The sequence below is a fragment of the Hevea brasiliensis genome, chromosome 4, assembly GCF_030052815.1.
Source record: "Hevea brasiliensis isolate MT/VB/25A 57/8 chromosome 4, ASM3005281v1, whole genome shotgun sequence".
NCBI lineage: Eukaryota > Viridiplantae > Streptophyta > Magnoliopsida > Malpighiales > Euphorbiaceae > Hevea > Hevea brasiliensis.
The window spans coordinates 42,710,842-42,734,815 of NC_079496.1; positions in this window are offsets into that span (position 1 = coordinate 42,710,842).

Consider the following 23,974-nt stretch of genomic DNA (forward strand, 5'->3'; position numbering starts at 1 on the left):
CCCAATATGTTTTCTCAAATACAACTCCAATAAACTTCATTTCATCTCACAATTCAATCTCAATAATCAAATCATTTCATCTTCAAACCAACCTCATCATAAAAGAAACATTTCATTGATTACAAGACTCAAAAATTAATATTACAAAACTATTCAGATAAATGAAATCTCAAATTTACATTTACAATAATTTACATTTAATTACATACAAAAATATTTTACAAGAGTTTTTGTACAACTGCTCAAATAATTTACATACATATTATTACATGCATACATCAAAACCTATGTACATGGTTGTATCTATGATATACCTGGAGCTGATCTGAATGTGTCTTCAAAGAAGCTTACTCAACTGCTCTATGCTCTTTTCACCTGTGATAGCATACAAAGCAATCACTGAGTGGAGAACTTAGGGGTGCACAATTATAATTTAAAACATAGTACAATATACATTGACAAAATTATAACAATTAATTTGAAAGTCTCGAAATTCAACAAAATTCCAAAAGTCAAAATCTTCGTTGCCAATAATATAAATCATTAGTTAAAATAACTTTGAGCAAGAAATTCAATTTATCAAATCACAACTGGACATTTAAAGTAATTCCAGCAATCATGGAAATAAATATTAATTTCAATAAAATCAAGTATGCATAAATCCCATTTGAAATTGAAATTCTTTACTATTCAAAAACCATTCTTTATCTCACTAACTATGCAAGACTAATCCGCAAGGGCCATCTTCGAGGTGATTCTAACTCCCTATGGTCGGAGAGGTCGAATTGGATTCTAACTCCCAATGGTAGGGGAGGTCGAATCATCGTGCACATTGCACATCACAATAATGAAACTTCCGAAAGGGTTATAACATAGAAACTTAGATCTAACCTCTAATAAGAGAAGCATCTAAGCCTGTGCACATACCATAGTAATAAAAACAAAGCTAACTCCATTGTCTCCTCAACAAATGAGAGAGACGGGTAATAACCTAGTCAAGCATCTATAGTAAGATACAAAACAATATCATCAATATCTCTGTCCTTTTTGTGAGCATAAATCACAATACAATTCGATTCAATGTCAATTCAAATATCCAATAATTTTTTATGCTCATCACAATTCAAAACATAAAATTGTATTTTTCCATGCAAAGTGCGCATCACAATTCAAAACATATTCTATCATAATTTTCCAAAAGATAATTTATTCAATCCATAACAATGCTTAATATGTGTTGAGATACTATTTCACAAAGCTAAATTCATACAAATTATAACAATTTCAATAATCATTGAATTAAATCCAATACTTGATAAACATAATACATAAGGAAAATAACGTCATTTAATCATACGAAATATTCAGAACAAAATCAATTAAAAACTAGTTGTGCACAAACTTCTGATGAGTCACCTCTTGGCCTTGACTCAATGTTCTTTATGCTTTTCAATATTCTTTTCAACTGAAACACACAATTTAAAATGTTTCAGTACTTAGTTAAATTGTTTCTGACAATAAAATCCAATATCTAAATTTTCTTGGTACTATTCCCTTCAATTCATTTCATTAGTCAACCTATAATGTTGACCTTTGATGCACTCTAAGTAAGTCAATTTTAATGTTTTCAATTTGTCATATTTTATAGTCTCTAAGTATTCGTATATGTTACCAATTTCATTTTAAAGCTTATTGCATTTTATTGCCATTTTCTAGATTTCATGGCCAATGTTTACTATTTATTAGACCAGGCTACATTGTAAATTTAATAGATTTCTCTTCCTTAAATTGTTTCTCAATGTGTCTTCTTTAATTTCCTTTTTGAATCACTCCATTTGGAGTTGTATAGCTCAAGTTATGGTCAATTAACCATAACTAGGTCAAATCTAAATTTTAGTTTTCTTTTTAGGCATTTTCAGTTCTGAATTTACTAATTTATTTAGACTGTTTGTAATCACATTGAGGTCTAGCATTCTTCATAAGTATTGTTGCCCTATGTCTTAGGGACAATGAGAAATTTTATTTACCATTTTTCAAGTCTTATAGAATTTTTTATAGACAAGTTGTTAACTTGGACTCAAAGGTCCTATATTAGCATGGTCCTCAATCAGGTTAATAGATTTGATCTTAAATTCTGACCTTATACATTTATAATTTGAGGAAGTTGTCTAAAATAATATTTTATATCTCTTTCTTAACTTTCCAGATTGGTATGGCTCATTTAAATTGGACACTTCTGGTGGGAGATATGCTTATTTGAATTTTCTGGATTTTATGGTCAAATGTACCAATTCAAGATTTAGTATGCTAACTTAATCAAGTTAATTGACATAGTTTCCTTGATTTTTGGGTTTTGGTCAAATTACCAATATTGTAGATTTATGTCTTATTGAAATTTTGGGACTGATTTCATGTCATTTGGAATTCTATGGACCAAGTTATGGTCATTTTACTATTACTGGTCAAGTTGCACTTATATTGCAAAGTTTAAGTCATTTTTAGGCCAAAGTCAATTCGGCCAGTTTTTGTAACCCAACTTGTGCAAGCATTTTGACTTGGTTCTGGTTATTTCTGGGATTTGGTGTCTTCATAAGAGTTGTAGCTCTATGTATAATCTTTCCATGGTATAAAAGTCAGGTCATTTGGACCTGTTTTGAGTGAGTTATTGCCAAAATACTGACTACTGTTTATATGGTCAAAATTCTGGGTATTCATGTCATGCAATTCCGGATTTGGTCATTCTTTTAGGTCACTTCTAGGTAGAATTTGGACAAGCTCTCTACATGAAAGTTGGTTTATATTGAGTCTAATGTTACCTCCAATTGGCCTCATACCAATTGGGATCACACAATTAGGGTTATAGCCCCAAATGCATACTACCCTTATACAATTCTTCAATAGCACAAACATTACACATTTAAATTCTAAATCCTCAAACTCCCATACCTAAATTCTGGATTCATCACATTCCACACTCATTCATCACACTTCAAATTGGTCAATTTGAGCAGTTTATACAAGTCCTTAATATACAATGCACAACCCTTAATTAAATGGTCAAAATTAACCATAATACACATATAGAATAACTAACTAATACACATGAATTCAACTTAAAAATTTGCCATATACTCCCACTAATGTCTTACTCCATAATTCAATATTTATATTCATGAAATTAGCACTCTCCAATGGACCTCAATTCAACAATTACATGCAAAGTCTCCAAATCAAAATCAAAACCCTAATTCAAACTTATTAACATCTTAATTACATATACCATTAAATCCTATTACTTGTAACTACTTAATTAACCTCATTAATCCTCAATTACATATAAAAATCAATCAAAATTTCCTAACTTCCATGGCTTCCAAATTCTTGACTCTTCAATACTTATCAATTTCCTCAATTTTACTTAGCAATTCAACTTACCCAAAGCTCAACACAAGGATTAGTGAAGGAAAATGGGAAGATTAAGCACTAACCTTTGTTTGGAGCTTGCTGAACCTTGAAATTTCTTCTTTTTCTTACTGCTTAAAGCTTTCCCATGGTTTTTTGAGCAACTTTATTGAGGAACACTTGAAGAAATTATGGCGTAAAATGGGGGATTGAAGCTTTAAGCAAGAAACACCCATGGAAGAAGCTTGAAATTCATTTTCAGCCATGGGTGGGACAATGAAGAAATGAAGTGTTTTTGGGTGCTAAAATCTGTCCACTTAGGTATTTATAATGTCCACTAATGCTCCACTAAGTCCCACTAATTGATAATTAACATTATAATAATCCAAAGTTATCATAATTGTTATAATTCCCTCATTTCTCATTATTTACTTTATATGTCAAATTTCTTATTTTCATGGTATTTTCAAAATTTAATACTACTTATTTTTAATGGACATTTAGGTCAAAAGTCCACTCTAGGTGTCAAATGACCAAAATGCCCCTCTTCGGGTTACATTTTGAATTTTTCAGTGCTATCGATTTACTCCTTGTACCGCCGATTTCTTTAATTTTCGTTTTTCGTTTATACTAACTTATCAAATTTTCTTTGATATTTTCAATGTCAATTACACCTCAGTAGACCTTTAATTATGTCCCGAAAATATTTTTCCAAGTTCCCCGTAGTCCAGGGCTAGTCAACGGTCCTCGCCGTAACTTTCCGGTGCAGTTACCCATCGCTATGGGTTCGACTCGTTTAACTTAGTTACATTTTATCTCTTTTATTTTTCCTTAGTTTTTCTCATCACATATTTCATTATTTTATGCTTCCTCACTATCAATTAGGTGTAGTTCCAGACATTTCGACTTTCCGAGGCAGACATTAGCTGTCAAAACAATAGGACGTATGGACTACGAAAATGAGGGTGTTACAATAGGAAATTGAACAATGCCATCAGAAAAGAGGAAAACCTTTCATTGACCAAATGTTAGAGAGGCTAGCAAAACACTCTTATTTCTATTATCTAGATGGGTATTCGGGATTCTTCCAAACTCCTATTTACCTATAAGACTAAGAAAAGACCACATTCACTTGCCCTTATGGAATATTTGCAAATAGGAGAATGCCTTTTGGTCTTTGTAATGCCTCTGCTACCTTTCAATGATGCATGATGGCTATTTTTTCTGATTATATTGAAAATATCATGGAAGTTTTTATGGATGATTTTTTTGTCTATGGAACTACTTTCAATGATTGCCTAGCTAATTTATCTAAGGCGTTGCAAAAATGCAAAGAATCAAACCTAGTCCTAAATTGGGAAAAATGCCACTTCATGGTAAGGGAAGGTACAGTGCTGGGACATTTGATATCAGAAAGAGGAATTGAGGTTGATAAGGCAAAAATTGAGATCATTGAAAACATGCCACCACCAATATCAGTTAAGGGAGTGCGAAGCTTTTTGGGACATGCAGGGTTGTACATCAGATTCATTAAAGATTTTTTCAAAATAGCTAAGCCACTTACCAACCTGTTAAGTCAAGATGTTCCCTTTCATTTTGATGAAAATTGCCTTGTTTCTTTTAACATGATCAAATAAGCCCTAATCTTAGCACCAATAATGTAGCCACCAGATTGGGAGCTACCATTCGAGGTGATGTGTGATGCAAGCGACTTTACAGTTGGAGCGGTGCTCGGGCAAAGAAAAGATAAAAAGTTCCATGCGATTTATTATGCCTGCAAGACAATCGATGACACGCAAATCAATTATGCTACCATAGAGAAGGAATTCCTAGCAGTGGTGTTTCCAATGGACAAATTCAGATCTTACCTAATTATGTCAAAAGTCATCGTTTTCACAGATCATGTTGCCATCCGGTACCTTTTGAACAAGAAGGAAGCAAAACTAAGGCTGATTCGATGGATTCTACTCCTGCAAGAATTTGATATTAAAATCAAGGATAAAAAGGGATCTGAAAATGTAGTGGCTGACCATCTTTCCAGGCTGAAATTGGAGTACACAGGAGACTTCAAGGATTTGCTAATTGATGATTCATTTCTTGATGAGCAATTATTAGCATTATCCTAGACTCCATGGTATGCTAACTTTGTTAATTTTCTTGTATGCATGGTATTACCTCCAAACATGACTTATCAGCAAAGGAAGAAATTCCTACATGATGTGAGATATTACACATGGGAGGAACCTCTACTGTACAAGAGATGCAATAATGGGTTGATAAGAAGATGCATACCAGAGGACGATATAGAAAGTATCCTTCATCACTGCCATTCATCACTATATGGAGGATATTTTGGCACCTCAAAAATAGCAGCCAAGATCTTACAAGCAGGATTTTACTGGTCATATTTGTTTAAAGATGTGAGATCCTTTGTCCTAGCTTGTGATCAATGCCAAAGAATAGGTAACACTTCAAGTAGGAATGAAATGCCATTGCATGGTATACTTGAGGTAGAATTGTTTGATGTATGGGGAATAGCCTTCGTAGGCCCATTCCCCTCTTCCCATGGAAACAAGTATATTCTCATTGGTGTTCATTATGGCATGACAGGCGTATAGCAAGGAAAGAAATAAAAGAAGGAGATCTTGTCCTGTTATTCAACTTTAGATTGAAACTCTTTCTAGGGAAGCTGAAATGAAGGTGGTCTGGACCTTTTAAGGTCACTCAAGTATTTCCACATGGAGTACTAAAGGTGCGGAGCAAAACCTCAGGAGCATTTAAGGTTAATAGGCAGAGGCTAAAGCCTTACTTTCAAGGAGAACCCATAGAGAAGGGAGTCAATTGCACCCTCGACCATCCTACTAATAGACCGTGACAGATGAAAGCAAAGTCGAGCTAATGACTATAAACAAGCGCTTTTTGGGAGGCAACCCAACATTTCTAATTTTTCTTTCTTTCTTTCTTACTTTAATATTTCATCACATTTTCTTTTGTAGGAACCCCAAAAGATCTCAGATCCAGAAAAGCAAGAAGAAGTAGAAAACAAGAGAGGAGAGGAATCATCAAGTCAAAACCATAAAAGAGAAGATTGGACAAAACTGGGGAAGTAGCTCTGTTGCTAATCTTTGCATCCATTTCATGTGCTATGATAATAAAATTTTTTTTTTTTCATTTGGGAAAAATTTGGAAAATCAGAAAATTACACGGGTCGTGTACTGGTTTCACACGCCTCGTGTAACTTTCTAGAAGTCCATAATTTCTTGCAATTTTTAACTCTGAGGGAGATAGAAAGTTACACGAGTCCATAGCCCATTTTGCACAGACCGTGTAATGTTGCTAATAGAATAACTTGAAGATAAAAAGTTACACGGGTCCTTTTTGTACTTGACGCGGGCCGTGTAACATGTCCAGCAAAGCAACTCGACGGGCAGTAAGTTACACGGGTCCCTGAGCTTAATTACACGGGTCGTGTACTATGTCAGGTTTTGAAATTTATGGGCGGAAATTTATATGGCCCTATATGTCGGGACTCGTGTAGTGATACACAACCTATGTATCATGTCGCAGACGCGATTCCTAAGCCACAAAACGCGCGAAACGAAGAGTCCTAATGGCTTTTTAAATGCACCCTCACCTTAAACCCATTCATAATGGCAAAACCCTTCATCTCCACCCGTCCTAGTCTATAAAAACCCATCAAATCTCTTCTCCTTTCACCAAACCCTACTCTTCTCCTTCCCAAAAACAAATCAATGGCTCCTACAAAGCGATCTGCGTGAAGAATGGGCTCTTCCTCAAGGCACGGAGGGGAATACTCACCTTCTTCCCCTCAACCGACACCCGAACGCCTAAGAACAAGGGCAGCATCTCCTCAACCCTTTTAACCAGACCCTCCTCAACTGCAACCCCAGTCACAAGCCACTTCACAACCCAAAATCTCCATTCCCTGGGGATTCCGTGATGATGCCGACAAGGCAATGTGCACCCGGCTTTACACCCGAAAAATTAGCTCTATGAAATACATGGATTTTGCGCTGCTGGAGTAAATTAGGCTGTATGATGAGATCAATGGGCTACTCAATAGCATTGGGTGGACAAGGTTCGCCCAACTCCAATGTCTAGCATATCGGGACATAACTTTGGAGTTTTTGGACAGTTTCAACACCACCTTATGGCCTACCGACAGGGAAGACAGAGGCAGAATTGAATTTCGCCTCCTTGGTGTCGACCGGGTGATGAATATAGATGAGTTCAATACCATCTTTGGCTTCGATAGCGCCGGCCACTAAGAGATCCCTAGGAACCGTATGCTCTATAACACATCAACTTTTGGAGTTCCATTACCCCGAACATGGAGCCGTATAACTCTAGCAAGTCCAAATCCACAGGTATCATAAGTCCATCCCTATGCTACATGCACCGATTCGCCGCCCACATCATCATGGGCCGTAGTGACAGCCTTGGTATGGTAAATGCCAGCAAGCTATTCTTCTTGTGGTGTATGGTCACTGGGCAGTGCTGTAGCACTGGCTTCTTTTTGTGCAACCACCTCTACTGCCTCTGTCATTAGCCTATCAAGCACATCGTGCTTCGTGGCCTCATCACAACTATCGCCCTCCACTTCGGATTCATCGTAGGACATCACAGGCTACGCTCAGTCAATGGAACATCAAGAATAGATCAAACCATCAGCATATCCATGGGGATATGTAAGAAGGTGGGCAACATCTGCTACCTCCTTGATGCCGAAGGGAATGCAATCCCTCGGAGAGACGAAGCACAATAAGGGCCTGGAGAGACTTCGTAGCCATAGGCAGAACCACAAGAGCCCATGTTTCAGGAGTCCCCCACTTGAGTGCCTCCATACACACCACCACCCATTGACCTGATACTCGTATACCTATAGCGCATGGAGACCACAATCAATAATAGGATGCGAGCAATTGAGGATAGCCTCTAGGAAGCCCACAACAAGTTGGACATGCTAATGGAGAGGCTCGATGAAGAGGAGCCAGTATCGCCATCATCACCATCAGAGACCTTTTGGAGTTAGGACTATAGGATAGGTTCTTTCTTGTAAAATCTTAAATACCTTAGTCCTAAACTGCAATCATAGGTCTCTTTTATTTGCTTTATGTCCAAACATTTCCATGCGTAATAAATAATATGCTTTCTTATAATTTGTGTACGTTTTCTCTAATTTTGCATATTATGTTAACATTGAGGACAATGTCCGGTTTGAGTTTTGGGGGCGGGGGGGGGCGGGGGGGGTTACAAGTATATTTTATTTCTTACATATCAAATACCATTACATGCATATCATTACATTGTTTAAAATCAGCTATATTATTCTTGTGTATTAAAATTTCAGAAAATTTTTTAAATTTTGAACTTTCAACTGTGAAACTTAGCATTATAACCAATTTCTAGTAAGCTAATAATTGGACTCCATAGGATAGAGGAATGAACGTATCTGGATAGGCAAGAAGGGATTCTAACATGTTGTTTGTGAAAAACCTAATCTCTCTAGTGGAACTAGACTAGTTAAACCCCTTCATAACTATTAATTTGTCACATCAAACTTGTGAAGTTAGGAGAAATTTCTTGAAATATAAACAAACCTAAAAATGCCTCACCAACTCTAGAACATATCTCTTAAACCTATTATGGTGAAATCCTAGCATATACTTGATGAAGAAATGATTAAGGCATTCTTTGATATAACCTTACTAATCCTTAGCCACCCTTAATTAAAATATATATCCCTTATAGCCAATTTGAAACCTATATCTATCCCCTTAGAATTTATTGCTTACCCAAATAATTTACCTAGCCCCTAGCCTAAACACATACCTACCCTTTTGAGGAAGCTAAATGCATAAGTAAAAAGTATATTAAGTGCAAAAAGGAAAATGGAGAGAGGATGAAGAACTCAAGAAAGAGTGCAAGTGTGAAATTGAAACCAAAGAAAAAATCTACCTTCCTAACCCAGCAAAAGCAATGAGTTTGGGGGAGAAGACAAAAGGGACATAAAAAATAAAAAAATAAAAAAATAAAAAAGAAAGGGGAAGTCTCAAGAATCATGGAAGCATGCTTGGCATTATAAAAACTAAAAGCCCCTCCTCTTCATACAAAATCAATGGAATAAACTTAGTATACTTGGTATTTTATGCATAAATGTTATCCTCATATTTGCATTCTTTATAAACCTTTCATTGGCAACCAAGTCATTATCCCTTTAACCCCATTAGACCCCTTTTAAAGACCTTCTATTCTTTTGAAAAATGTATGCACATTAGTGGAGATAGGAAATTGAGATATGCCTATGGAGTTGAAATTGAGTCACTTCATTATAATTATCCACAATAGAGAAAATTTAGGGGAGTAAGTGTTTCTCAAGTCTATCCTAAAAAAAACGGGTTATTTGTGACTTATTAATAGCCTTGTATAGAGGAATAATTAGTTGAGTCACCATGAAGGGAGGTGAAGTTCCAAACAGGTAGCTATTAGAACCCTTATGCCTTGAAAGAGGGTAATTAGTATGAAGGATTGGAGGAGTTCAATTTTGTGCTTATGAAATTGTTGATTATATTCCTAAGTTATCCCCTAAAATGTGTTTTAAAATAGAGTTTTGTTTTGCTTGAGAACAAGCAATAGTTTGAGTTTGGGGGTATTTTATACACTTGAATTGTGTAGATGTTTTTAAGCACAATTATATACTATCTCATGGCATTTAGGTAAGTAATCTCATACATAGTAGTTGATTTCATTAGTTTTTGTAATTTCTATTGTCAAGATCTTAATTTCATATTTTCTGCATCATTTCAGGTGTTTTAGTGAAGTCACAGAGCATAGGAGTGAAAAGGGAAGCTTGGAGGGATCAAAAGATTCAGAAATGCTTCTAATACAAAGTACACGGGTTGTGTAAGCAAAGCCACAGACCAGTGTAACCTTCTACCAGAAGAAAGCCAGAGAGCCAATGGAGAAACAAAAGTGTACAGGTCGTGTAATTGGACCCATCTAATCAGCATAGACCCGTGTAAGTCTCTGCCGGGCACAAGCTTGAAGAACTTTTCTGAGAACAAAAGTACACGGCCGTGTAACCAGGTCGTGTAGCCAATGCAGACCCGTGTAAGTCTCTGTGCCAATGCATGACTCTGTAATTCCTCTCCAGTAAGTTACATGGCCCGGGGCTGTGTAGTGACACACGGGGCATGTACTATGCGGCAACCGGTTTTATAACTCGAATTACCGCTCTTGTTTTTTGATTCAAATCAGACTTCTAAAGCTTTTTCGACTCAAAATGACAGAGGGGAAGAGGAGAAGAATCTTTTTTATCTTTTGACAGCACTTTTTAGGAGTTTCAAAGAGGATTCACCTCAGAAGTCTCACCAGCCGTCTTGAGGAGAAGAATATCAGTATCAAGAGGAGTCTTTGTAACACCCCTATGTTCGGTAGTGCGTTCTACTGTTCCAGTGACCAGTGTTGTCCGGACAGCTAGGATGCCTATAACTACACTTCGATATGAGTGAGGAGACATAAAATAATGAAATACAAGAAAAGAAAATACAAGAAAAACAAAGGAAAAACAATAGCAAATAAATGTAACTAAGTTAAGCAAGCCGAGAACCCTAGCGATGGGTGACCGTACCGGGAAGTCACGGCGTGGACCGTTGACTAGCCCTGGACTGCGGGGAACCCTGGAAAATATTTTTAGGACTTAAATAAATGTCTATTGAAGTATAAATACCATTAGAAATATCAAAGAAGAATTAATTAATTAGTACAAAGAAAAAGTGAGAAATCGAAAAATGGACAAAACTCGGTGTTACTGAAAAATCGGGAATGCAACTCGAACATGGGCATTTTGGTCATTTAACACCTAGAATTGACTTTTGACCTAAATGTCCTTGAAAAATAAATATTATTAAATTTTGAAAATGCCATGAAAAATGAAATTTCATGTGTAGTATAATTAAAAATATAAAGGGATATAATATGGGATAATTGAAAGTTTAATTATAATAATATTTAAACCTAAGTAGTGGAGCACTATGGAGGAGTAGATAAACTCATTAAGTGGACAAGTGTATGTCCATTACATCTTCTTTTTCCTTAATTGTAACACCCTCCCTGTAGCAACTCCGTACATTCTACTGTTCCGGTGACCAGTGTCGGTCCGGACAGCTAGAACGTCCGGAAAAATATTTAAACTAAAGTGAGGAACCATAATTAACTCAAATATTAATAAGAAAAATTTAGTAAAAATTTTAGAAATAAAATACAACTAAGTCAAATGAGCCGGTGCCCAAGCGATGTGTAACCCAGTAGGAAGTTGCGGTTCTCACAACTAGGAGCCCTAGATCCGAGAGAAAATTTATAAAATAATTTTTGGGACTCCAGAGAAGGGTTATTGAGGTTCCTATGGCATTAGAATGCCAAGAAAATATTTAGAAAAATTTTTCAATCGGTACTGACAATTTTGACCCGTTAAGCCAAACGGAGGGCATTTTGGTCATTTCGCCTTTAGAGGCGATTTTTGGCCGACTTGTCCAGTTAAGTAAATAATTATTATGACATAAAATATGAATAAATATTGCTAAAAATTAAATTGAAATTTGGTAGAAAAGAAAAGAAAAGAAAAATGAAGGAAATTAGGGATAATGACATCACATGATGTCATTTACATACCCTCCAAAAATCACCATTCAACAAGCCTTCTTAAAACAATTAAAAGAGACAAAATGGACCCAAAAATTCTGGTGTTTTCTCCTTCTTCTTCAGCCAGCCGTGAGTTTCTCCTTCTTCCTCCATAACTCTCATTCTCTCATACCTTCAATCTTTGATTTCTCACCCCAAAACCCTTAGGTCCCTTCACTAAAATTTGTCACCCAACCTTGCTAGAGTGTTTGGCAGCCAAGAAAACAAAAGAAAGTGGAAGAAAGTGAGGTGTGAACAAGCTTAGAAAATCACCAAATAGGTTAGTGCCATAACTTTTGCTTTTACATCTTTCTAATCATGAATTTGAGCTAAGTTAAAAATTTGACAAAAATTGAATAAATGAAGCATGGTTATATTCCATGAAGTTTTGGCAGCCTTGACATGAGTTAGGGTTAGGAGAAATCTTTGGTTTAAAGTGACATATTGCTGCCCCTCTTATAAATTATATGATTAGTATAGCAAATTAGGAGTGGGATGCATGAATTGCAGCCTTGGTCAATTAGGGTTAGGGTTTTGGAGAGAAACTTGGACCTTGCTTAGGTAATAGTGAATGAACATTTTAATGGTCAATTAGTGACCATTTGAGGTAAGTTGACCATGACTTAGAGTGAATTATAGCATTACAAACTGATTTGGTATGCTGCCTAGTGAAACCAGCAGGGTGGCTGTGAGTCCAGCCTGTTTGGACTGCCATAACTCTGGCTGTGTAGGTTCAATTGGTGTTTGGCCAATTGGACATAAAACTAGACACATATTGGCACAATTTTGGTGAAGAAACCATGCCCAAAAGACCAAAGCAAGTGGACCAAAAAACTGGCCCCAATCCGGATGTCCTGCAACCAGATTCTGCAGAATGACCAAATGAACAGTAATTGTTCATTTGGCCATAACTCATTGTAGAATGGCCCAATTGACCTGCAATTTTTACAGCAACAAGTTAAGATATAGACCAACAACTTTTATGAAGAAACCTACCCCAAATTATGACCAGAACCTATCCAACAAGGCAGTTGTAATCACTATTCACTGCACTGTAGATATGGTCAGCTCTGCAATTTTTCAATCCGGCCAACTGTGGTTTTTGGACCATAACTGGAGCTACAAAACTCCAAATGAAGTGATTCAAAAAAAGAAAATCAACTAGACAAAATAAGGAACAACTTTCATGTTTATCACTTTCTCAAATTCCCATTGCAACAGTAACTAATGGAACAGTAAAGTTAGGGTACAAAAACTGAAAATTCTGCTCCCTTAGTTTTAAGCTTAGAAATGGTATTGGTGATTAATTCCAACAAGTTTTGAATGCAAAATATGGTACATTGGGAGTGTTAAAACCAATTTACCTATTTTCTATGCAAAAGTCAACATTTTTTGTTGCCTAGTGAAGTGAATAGTGACACCAAAACTTGAAATTCAAAAATTGAAGAATTCAAAAGTATCAAATGCCCTAGTATACCTAACAAGATTGGTTTGGATAGTTTGGCATGCCAATAGGGTTCAGTTAGCAGTACTGCACATGGCATTATGCCATTCTGTGATTTCATGGCTTTTAGCCATTCTGACATTGTGTTGATATTTGGCCTTGTGCCTATTGTCATTACAGCTTATTAGCTGTTCTGTTGCACACCGGGAGATGCATATGTTACCGATGGTGTGACGGCCCGAGGTACTAGATACCCAGTGCCAGTTTACCCATTTATCTAGTCCAGTCGTCCAGTATAGGTTACTTGGGCAACCAAAAAATGAAAGTGGATAAATTTAACGAAATAATGAATATAACAAGTACAAAATAAATAAGTCATCGATACATGCACTGCATGTTTACTTCCTGTTATTTCTTTTTATTTTATTATTGGCACCACTAAGCTTTATTGCTTAGCGCGTTACTTTTGCCACGCCAGAGGTTCTGAGATATCGAACGAGAGCCCAGAGACCACGTGATCGGGTGAGACCTCCTCACTGCATAGTGTCCATGTCACCTCACCATCTACAGTGCATTGGTAGGACACTAGGCTTCATTTTGGTATTTTGTAACTAACTTTTATTTTCCTTTGTGTAAATGAAACTTATGTAATGTATTTTGATGTTCATGTAAAGAATAGAAAAAAATTATGGTTATGAATGGAAAAATTTGAGTATTTATTTATTGCTTATGTATATGAGTACCATGAGAAATGAATTATTGAGAAATGAAATTGAAGAATATTGAGATTTTGATATTGGAGTTTGAGAATGATTTAATATGATTATTGGAAGTGTTTTTCACAGGTTCCGAAGAACTGTTTTCTCCATTTTTAGCCGGTACTCTGCCGGATTTTCTATAAAATTATTGGAACCTCAAATAAATTATAATTTTGATAAATGGCTTAAATAAATTATATTTCATAAATTATATTCAAAACTATGATAAAAATTAATTAAGATAAAATAGAGTGTTCCGGTACACCGTGTGACATAGCTTACTCGGATATACTGTAGACGAGTAAGGGGTGTCACATTTAGCGGTATCAGAGCACGGATTAGGCGTTTCTGGGCCTAGATTGAGTCCATACCATGCATTGCATTTGTAAGAGTCGAGGTGACACTAATGCAGATCTGTTTGTCTTTCTTATTTTGAATAGGCTATGAACCCTACATCTCATAGGGCAGTTGAAGAGGAAGTGGAGAGTCATGCTCCACCTGCAGCAGCTGAGACTGGGGGTATGGGAGAACCTGCTCCGCCAGCTCAAGTAGAGCCTGCTCAGCCTCCACAGGCCATAATCTAGCAAATGGCCGAATTCTTCAGACAAATGGCCGGGGTAATGCCAGCACCACCACCACCACCTCCACAACCAAAATCACATCTAGAAAAATTGAGAAAGTTTGGAGCAGTGGACTTCTTTGGCAAGAGAGAAGATGATTCTGTTGCAGCCGAGAATTGGTTGAACAGAACAGGCAGAGTTTTAAAACAACTCCACTGCACCCCAGAGCAAAATTTAGAGGCTGTTGTATCTTTGTTGCAAGATGATGCATATGAATGGTGGGACACGGTATCCAGTGAAGTGCAGCCAGAAGTTATAACTTGGGACTTCTTCCTCTCCGAATTTAAGAAGAAATATGTGGGTAGTGTATACCTGGAAGAGAGAAGAAGAAAGTTCATTAATCTGAGGCAGAGACAGCTGTCAGTGGCCGAGTATGAAAAGGAATTCGTCAGATTGAGCCGCTACGGAAGGGAGATAGTCCCTAATGAGGCCGAAAGGTGTAAGAGATTTGAAGAGGGATTAAATGACAACATAAAGATCATGATCACTGCCTTGGGAATCACCGACTTTACCAAGTTAGTGGAAGCTGCAATAAAAGTTGAAAAAGTGAGAATAAGTGAGCAGACCAGAAGAGAGAGACAGCAGAAGAGGGGCCCGGGTCAGTCTAGTTCATCTCCTGCATCTGGGAAGAAGTTCAAGGGTCCACCTGCACAGAGTTCAGGTCAATCACAAGGTCAGGGTCAGTCTCAGGGGCCTAGGCCACAGTTTACCCCTAGGAGAGGTTAGTCAACACCATCAGTGGGCAGCTCTCCAGGGATGGGGTTCAGGAGACCAGCCCCAGCAACTTCTGCATGTCCACATTGCCTGAAGTGGCATAATGGGGAGTGTTGGAGAGTGACTGGTGCCTGCTTAAGGTGTGGGTCAACAGAGCATCAGTTGAGGAACCGCCACGAGAACTACTACTGTTGCTCCAACATAAGGCAGACTTACTCTCGCACCACAAAGGGTAGGAAATCGCAAACTGAGGTAGTGGGACCATCACGAGAGGCTCGCATCGAGCCGCAGAGAGAACAGATAATGCAGACCACTGCGAGCCTATGCCATTAGAGCCCAGGAGGAGCAAGATGCCCCGGACGTCATCAGGGGTACGTTCTCCCTCTACAATACATCTGTGCATGCATTAGTGGATCCAGGATCCACTCATTCATGCATCTGCATCAATGTACCCGTAAAAAGGGGGATACTAGTAGGGGAGAGTGACCAAGACATTCTGGTCACTAATCCGTTGGGCCACAGTGTAGTGGTGAACAAAGTGTACAAGGGTTGCCCGTTAAGGATTCAGGGGTATGAATTCTCGGCAGATCTAATTGAGTTGCCCTTCCACGAGTTTGACGTGATTTTGGGAATGGATTGGTTGTCACGTCATCAGGCAATAGTTGATTGCAAATTGAAGAGAATTTCTCTGAAAACTTCTGAGGGTAATGAAATCACTGTTGTGGGTGAAAGGACATATTTTCTGTCCAATGTTATCTCAGCCACAGCTGCAAGAAGAATGATGAGAAAAGGCTGTGAAGCCTACCTAGCACATGTGGTGGATATTAGGCAGGCTAAGCCAAACCTGAGTGATATACCCACAGTAAGAGACTTCCCAGAGCTATTTCCTGAAGAGTTGCCTGGTTTTTCCCCCAGAAAGGGAAGTTGAATTTGCTATTGAGACACTGCCGGGTACAGCACCCATTTCCATTGCTCCTTATAGGATGGCACCCACTGAATTGAGGGAGTTGAAAACTCAGTTGCAAGAGTTGCTTGATAAGGGGTATATGCCCCAGTGTGTCACCATGGGGAGCTCCAGTGCTGTTTGTAAAGAAAAAGGATGGGACTTTGAGGCTATGCATCGACACGTGATTGAATAAAGTGACTGTGAAGAACAAATATCCGTTGCCTAGAATTGATGATTTGTTTGATCAGTTGAAGGGAGTAGGAGTATTTTCTAAGATTGATCTCAGATCAGGGTATCATCAGTTGAGGGTGAAGGATGCAGATGTGCCAAAGACTGCATTCGGGACCCGATATGGGCATTATGAGTTCCTAGTGATGCCCTTTGGCCTAACAAATGCACCAGCGGCATTCATGGACCTTATGAGTCGTATCTTCCATCCACACCTAGATCGGTTCGTAGTGGTCTTTATTGATGATATTTTGGTGTATTCCAAGACCAGGGAAGAACATGATGAACATTTGAGGATTGTTCTGCAAACCCTGAGAGAAAAAAAGCTGTATGCTAAGTTGTCAAAGTATGACTTCTGGTTGAATGAAATTGCATTCCTTGGACACATAGTGTCAGCTGGCGGGATTAGAGTAGATCCCAAGAAAATAGAAGCAGTGATGGAATGGAAGCCTCCCAGAAATACAACTGAGGTCAGAAGCTTCTTGGGGCTAGCTGGGTATTACAGAAGATTTGTGAAGGGATTTTCCTTAATAGCTGCTCCAATGACCAAGTTGTTACACAAGAATGTCGATGGATTGGAATGACAAGTGTCAGACTAGTTTTGAGAAGCTGAAGGCTATGTTGACAGAGGCACCAGTGTTAACACAACCAGTGTCAGGAAAGGACTTTGTGGTCTACAGTGATGCCTCTCATAATGGGTTAAGGTGTGTATTAATGCAAGAGGGGAAGGTGGTCGCTTATGCTTCCAGGCAGCTAAGGCCACATGAACAAAATTACCCTACCCATGATCTAGAGCTTACAGCAATTATCTTCGCACTGAAGATATGGAGGCATTACTTGTATGGTGAAAAGTGCTACATTTACACGGACCACAAAAGCCTGAAATACTTGCCAACCCAGAAGGAGCTCAACCTTAGACAGAGACGATGGATTGAGTTCCTGAAGGATTATGATTGTGTAATTGACTACCATCCTGGGAAGGCAAATGTAGTTGCTGATGCTTTGAGCAGAAAATCCATCACAGCTTTAAGATCATTGAATGCCCGTCTATCTTTGGTTCGAGATGGAGCTATTTTGGCTGAGTTGCAAGTGAGGCCAAACCTGCTACAGCAGATTTTAGATGGGCAAAAGGCAGATGAAAAGTTAATGGCTATTATGAGCAAAATCTCAGAGGGAAAAGCAACTGACTATGAGGTGAAAGCAGATGGGTGTCTGTATTACAAAGGAAGAGTATGTGTACCAGATGATGGGGAATTGAAGGCCAGTATTCTGAAAGAGGCACATACCAGTGTTTATGCTATGCACCTAGGAAGTATAAAAATGTATCATGATCTGAAGCTTTAGTATTGGTGGCCTGGTATGAAGAAGGACATAGCTGACTATGTGACTAAATGCTTGACATGTCATCAAGTCAAGGCAGAACATCAAGTTCCATCAGGTTTGCTACAGCCTATACGCATACCAGAATGGAAATGGGATCGGGTCACCATGGATTTTGTGAGTGGTCTACCTTTCACCCAGAAGAAACATGATGCAGTATGGGCGATAGTAGATAGATTCACAAAATCAGCACACTTTCTGCCAGTTAGGACTGACTACTCACTGGAGAAGTTAGCAGAATTGTATATCAGTGAGATAGTTAGACTGCATGGAATTCCACTTTCCATCATATCTGATCGAGACCCAAGGTTTACATCGAGATTTTGGAAGAAGTTGCATAAGTCCTTGGGTACACAACTCCACTTCAGCACAGCTTTCCATCCTCAGACGGATGGGCAATCAGAAAGAGTAATCCAGGTAAATAATTGATGTAACAACCCTAAGTTCGGTAGTGCGTTCTACTGTTTCGGTGACCAGTGCTGTCTGGACAACTAGGATGCCTAGAACTACACTTCATTATGAGTGAGGAGACATAAAATAATGAAATACAAGAAAAGAAAATATAAGAAAAACAAAGGAAAAATAATAGCAAAGAAATGTAACCAAGTTAAGCGAGCCGAGAACCCTAGCGATGGGTGATCGCACCGGGAAGTCACGGCGTGGACCGTTGACAAGCCCTGGACTGTGGGGAACCCTGGAAAACATTTTTAGGACTTAAATAAACCCTTATTGAAGAATAAATATCATTCGGAAGATCAAAGAAAAATTAAATAATTAGTACAATGAAAAGTGAGAAATCGAAAAACAAACAAAACCAGGTGTTACCGAAAAATCAGGAATGCAACCCGAACAGGGGTATTATGGTCAATCGACATCCCAAATTGTCTTTTGACCTAAATTTCCATTAAAAATAAATAATATTACACTTAAAAAATAAAATGAAAAATTAATTTGGTGGTACCTAAAGTGAATAGCAAGAATTAAGGGTTTTGATGTGGAATAAGTGGGAATTTAACTTATTAAATGATTAAATTGTGTGAGTGGGCCACTAATGAATAAACTAAAAGCAAAATGGGGCAGCTGTAATTCCATTACACCATCAGAAACTTCATCTTCTCCAAATCACCAAACCTTGCCGAAATGAAGAATTAAAAGACCTCCATTGCCGTTTTCTCTCAAGCTCACCTAACCTCCTCATTTCACTTCCAATCATTTAGAGCTCTTCATTAAAGATTGCCTACACATCATAAGGAAGAGCTTGATACCAAAATCAAGAAGTTTAATCAAGGTTTAGCAAGTTCCAACCATAGGTAAGTTTACATTTTTGAATATTGCTTTGTTAAACTTTGTGTACATGTTATGGGTGTTGGATTTGTGAAGAAAATTTTCAAGTTTGAGGAGTTATTGATATGTCCATTTTGGAAAGCCATGGAGTTATGTATTTAATGATTTATTATTACATATATTTGATGTAAATTCATGTTGAGTAGAGGGATTTAATATCCTAGTAAGTTATTTCCATGAAAATGTGGTGATTGTGCACTTAAATTGGAGATTGACGAATTGTGGGACACTTTGGCATTGTAGAACATTTCGGCAGCCTTGGGACACTTTGATAAATGTATGAGTTCATGAAGGTATTGGCAGAATATTGACATTGAGGATTGATGGATATGTATATAGATTGGTTGTGTAAAGTGTATGTAGGAATTAGTAATGTTTATGTGTATATGTGATTGTACTTAGACTTTGTAAATTTGAGTTTATTTGGTGTATTGAGGATGTGTGTAATATGCCCAAAGTGATTTTAAAGTGAAGTGGCACATGGTTTTGGTAATGTACCAAAACAGAATTGGCAAGGGAAGAGGACATATAGTAAGGTGAATGTGTCATTGATGTATGTTTAAGCAAGGTAATTAAGGGCAGTATGCATTTTAGCCTATAAGTTTAAATGTGTAACCTCAATTGGTATGAGACCAATTGGAGGTGAAACTAGGCACAAAATGTGCCAACTTTCATTGAGAAAGCATACCAAAATTCTGCTTGCAAGGTGATATGAAAAATGACCAATTCGGATTAAGTGCAAGTGAAACCTGAAAACTGACCAATTGGGCAGCAGTTAGTGTATAGGCCATAACTCACTCAAAACAGGTACAATTGACCTGAAATTTTAACCATGAATAGTTAAGACCCATAACTACAAGTCTTATGAAGACACAAAAGCCCAGAAATGACCATAAGCAAGTCAAACAGCTTGCACAAGTGCGGGTCCAAAAACTGGCCGAACCAAAGTTGACCAAATTTGACCTAAAATGACCTAATTTGATGCCATTTGACCAGCAATAGTAAAAAGACCATAACTTGGTCTACATAACTCAGAATGACCTAAAATTTTGCCTTGCATTCCGTAAGACATAGATCTACAAGTTTGTAGTTTTGACCAAAACCCGAAAACCGAGGGAACTAGGTCGTCCGGCTAGGTCAAACTAGTATACCGGAATCCAACAAGTTGCATTAAAATGCACTAAACAAGGAAATGCGTTTGGTAAAACGTACCAACCCTAAAAACCTATCGAATATGACATATTAATGACACTAAAACCTAATTTACCTAGAACGCATCGAGGGTCGGTATATTAGGTGATTAAGCAAATAATAGCTTTCAGTGAATTATTTATCAAATAGTATCGATAGAGACAGTTTAATTTAGTACTGAAACACTTCAAATTGTTTCTCAGTTAGCAAAGACTCAGGAAAAGGGAAGGAAATACTGAGTCCAGACCAGGAGAGAGTTATCAGAGGTTTGTGCACAACTAGTTTTTAACTAATTTTGTTATGAATATTTCATATGATTAAATGACATATTTTTCTTATGTATTATGTTTAACAAGCATTGGATTTAATTCAATGATTATTGAAATTGTTATAGTATGTATGAATTTAGCTTTGTGAAATGGTATTTTCACAAGTATTAATCATTGTTATAGATTGGATAAATTATGTTTTGGAAAATTTTGATAGAACATGTTTTGAATTGTGATGGTAATTTTCATGGAAAAATGCAAATTTATGATTTGAATTATGATGAGCATAAAAATTATTGGATATTGGAATTGAATTTGAATCGAATTATATTGTGATTTATGCTCACTAAAAGGATTGTGATATTGTTTTATATCTTACTATAGATGCTTGACTAGGTTATTACCCGTCTCTCTCATTTGTTGAGAAGACAATGGAGTTAGTTGTGTTTTGATTACCATGGTACGTGCACAGGCTTAGATTTTCCTCTGATTTGAGGTTAGATCTAAGTTTATTTTATCGTTATGGCCCTTGCGGAAGATTCATTATTGTGATGGTACTGTGCACGATGATTCGACCTCCCCGACCATAGGGAGTTAGAATCTGATTCGACCTCCCCGACCATAGGGAGTTAGAATCACATCGAAGATGGCCCTATCGGATTAGTCTTGCATAGTTAGTGAGATAAAGAATGATTTGTGAGATACAGCATGGTTTTTGAGCTACAGCATGGTTTTTGAGATACAACATGGTTTTGAGATAAAGATTGATTTTTGAGATACATAATGATTTTTGAGATACATAATGGCTTTTGAATGGTAAAGAATTGGGATTTCAATTATGGTTTATGTATAATTGATTTTGTTGGAATTACTTAAATGGTTAGTCATGATTTGATAAATTGAATTTTGTGATCAAAGTCATTTATACAAATGATTTATATTATTGGCAACGAATATTTTGAGTTTTGGAATTTGATGAGTATTCAGATTCCTAAATTATTTATTGTAAATTTTGTCAATGTATATTGTACTATGTTTTAAATTATAGTTGTGCACCACTGAGTTCACCACTCAGCGATAGCTTTGTATGCTGTCGCACGTAAAAAGAGCATAGAACAGTGAATAAGTTTCTTTGAAGACACTTTCAGACCAGCTCCAGGTATATTATAGGTATACCCATGTACATAGGTCTAATGTATGCATGTAATAATATGTATGTAAATTATTTGAACAGTTGTAAATTAAAATTGTACATTGAAGTTGTAAAGTGAATTATGAGTTATTTTGACTTGTAAAATTTCTATTACATTTCTTTTATCTCATCCTTTGAAAATACTGAAAAATTGTTGTGGATTGAGTTGAGAAAAATATTGTGTTGAATTTTGTTGGAGTTGAGATTTGGAAAAAATATTGAAGTGCTTTTTACAGGTTTTCTGAAGAACTGTTTTATCCAAAATACAGATGGCACTCTGCCAAAATTTTTACAGAAATTCTAAATAATTCAAATGTGTTAGTTCTACCACTTCAGTTCAAAAAGGTTTTTAACACCTGTAAATAGTGCTCACCACTGTAAAAGAAGTAAGAAAAGTTTTTAAAATCCCTTGTAGTGTATTTAATGGGTTATCAGTAGACAGAGTTGGTAATTCATTAGGTACACTACGGGATCATGTTATGCCTTACAGAGGGGTAGGGTGTGACATGTTTAAGTGGTATCAGAGCAATGGTTTTAAAGTGAATTTCGAACTATGAATTTGAAATCTTTTTGTCAGAACTACAACTGCTCAAATGTTTGATACATATAGTATATTTACATCATAAATGTGAACTAATGGAGAGCGATCTCCTTGTGTTGGTTGTACAGCAATAGAAAATTCTGTGAAAAAAAAAATGGAAGAGAAGAATGAGACAATAGAATAGTCTGTGATGGCAGAAGAACAAGTTGAGGCCCCAGCTCCACAAAATGTCGAAGGCCTGACTGTACAGCTTTCTGGTACAAATTATCGCACAAATGGCCACAAAGAAATGGCCACTTTCTTTCAACAAATGGTCGATAATCTGTCACCAAGCCCAAGTCTGCACTCCAACCCCACAAGGGCAGTGTGAAATGGAAAAGAGGGAGAAACCTATGGGTCAGAGTTCGAACAGTAATTTGGGGAAGAGAAAAGAATTTGAGGAACCCTGATCTCAGAAATATGATAGAGGCGGATCATCAGGGCAGAGACCACTAAGATCTAGTCGTCGAACAACCAGAAGTTCCTATTCTGCCCGTTTTTGCCATGTTTGTGGTAAGCTACATGGCGGTATTTGTCGTAAGGCCTCTGGAGCCTGTTACAATTGTGGAAAACTTGGACACTTTGCTAAAGATTGTGCTAAACCACCTCGATCTGCTCTCCGGAGTTCACAGACCGTCAGTCAGAGTCAAGATAGAAATAGAGTTGGTACTCCTCACCACTATAACACAGTGAATCAACCCGAATATAGTAGCACACCAGTCGGAGAGTCCACTATGCGCCAAGTAAAAGGAGCAGAAACTTCAGATGTAGCTGCTGGTAAGTTCTTAATTTTTGAAAGAAACAATTAGTTATTATTTGATACCAGCACTACTTAGTTGTGTGTTAGTGTCAAAACTATATGTTCTGTTGTTATTCCTTTACATGGAAATGAATTTTGATGTATTAGTGACTAGTCCTTTAGGATAATAACTACAATAACAAGTATGGTTGACATTAATTTTGGAAGAATTGTTAGCTAAAAGTATTTTCTAACATACCGTAAATTATAAAGCTAATTGGCGAGCCTACTTAATGTAAGGCAAGAGGACCTAAAAGTAAGTTACAGTAATAGAATTGCTCTAGATGAGGGCAAAGATGTTACTGTTAGTAATTGTCAAAGGATATTGTAATCAGAATCGGTTTGGGATATTAGTGGATTCGAGAAAGATAAGATGTTAGAAAACTTAGTCCATGAGGTTATACCGT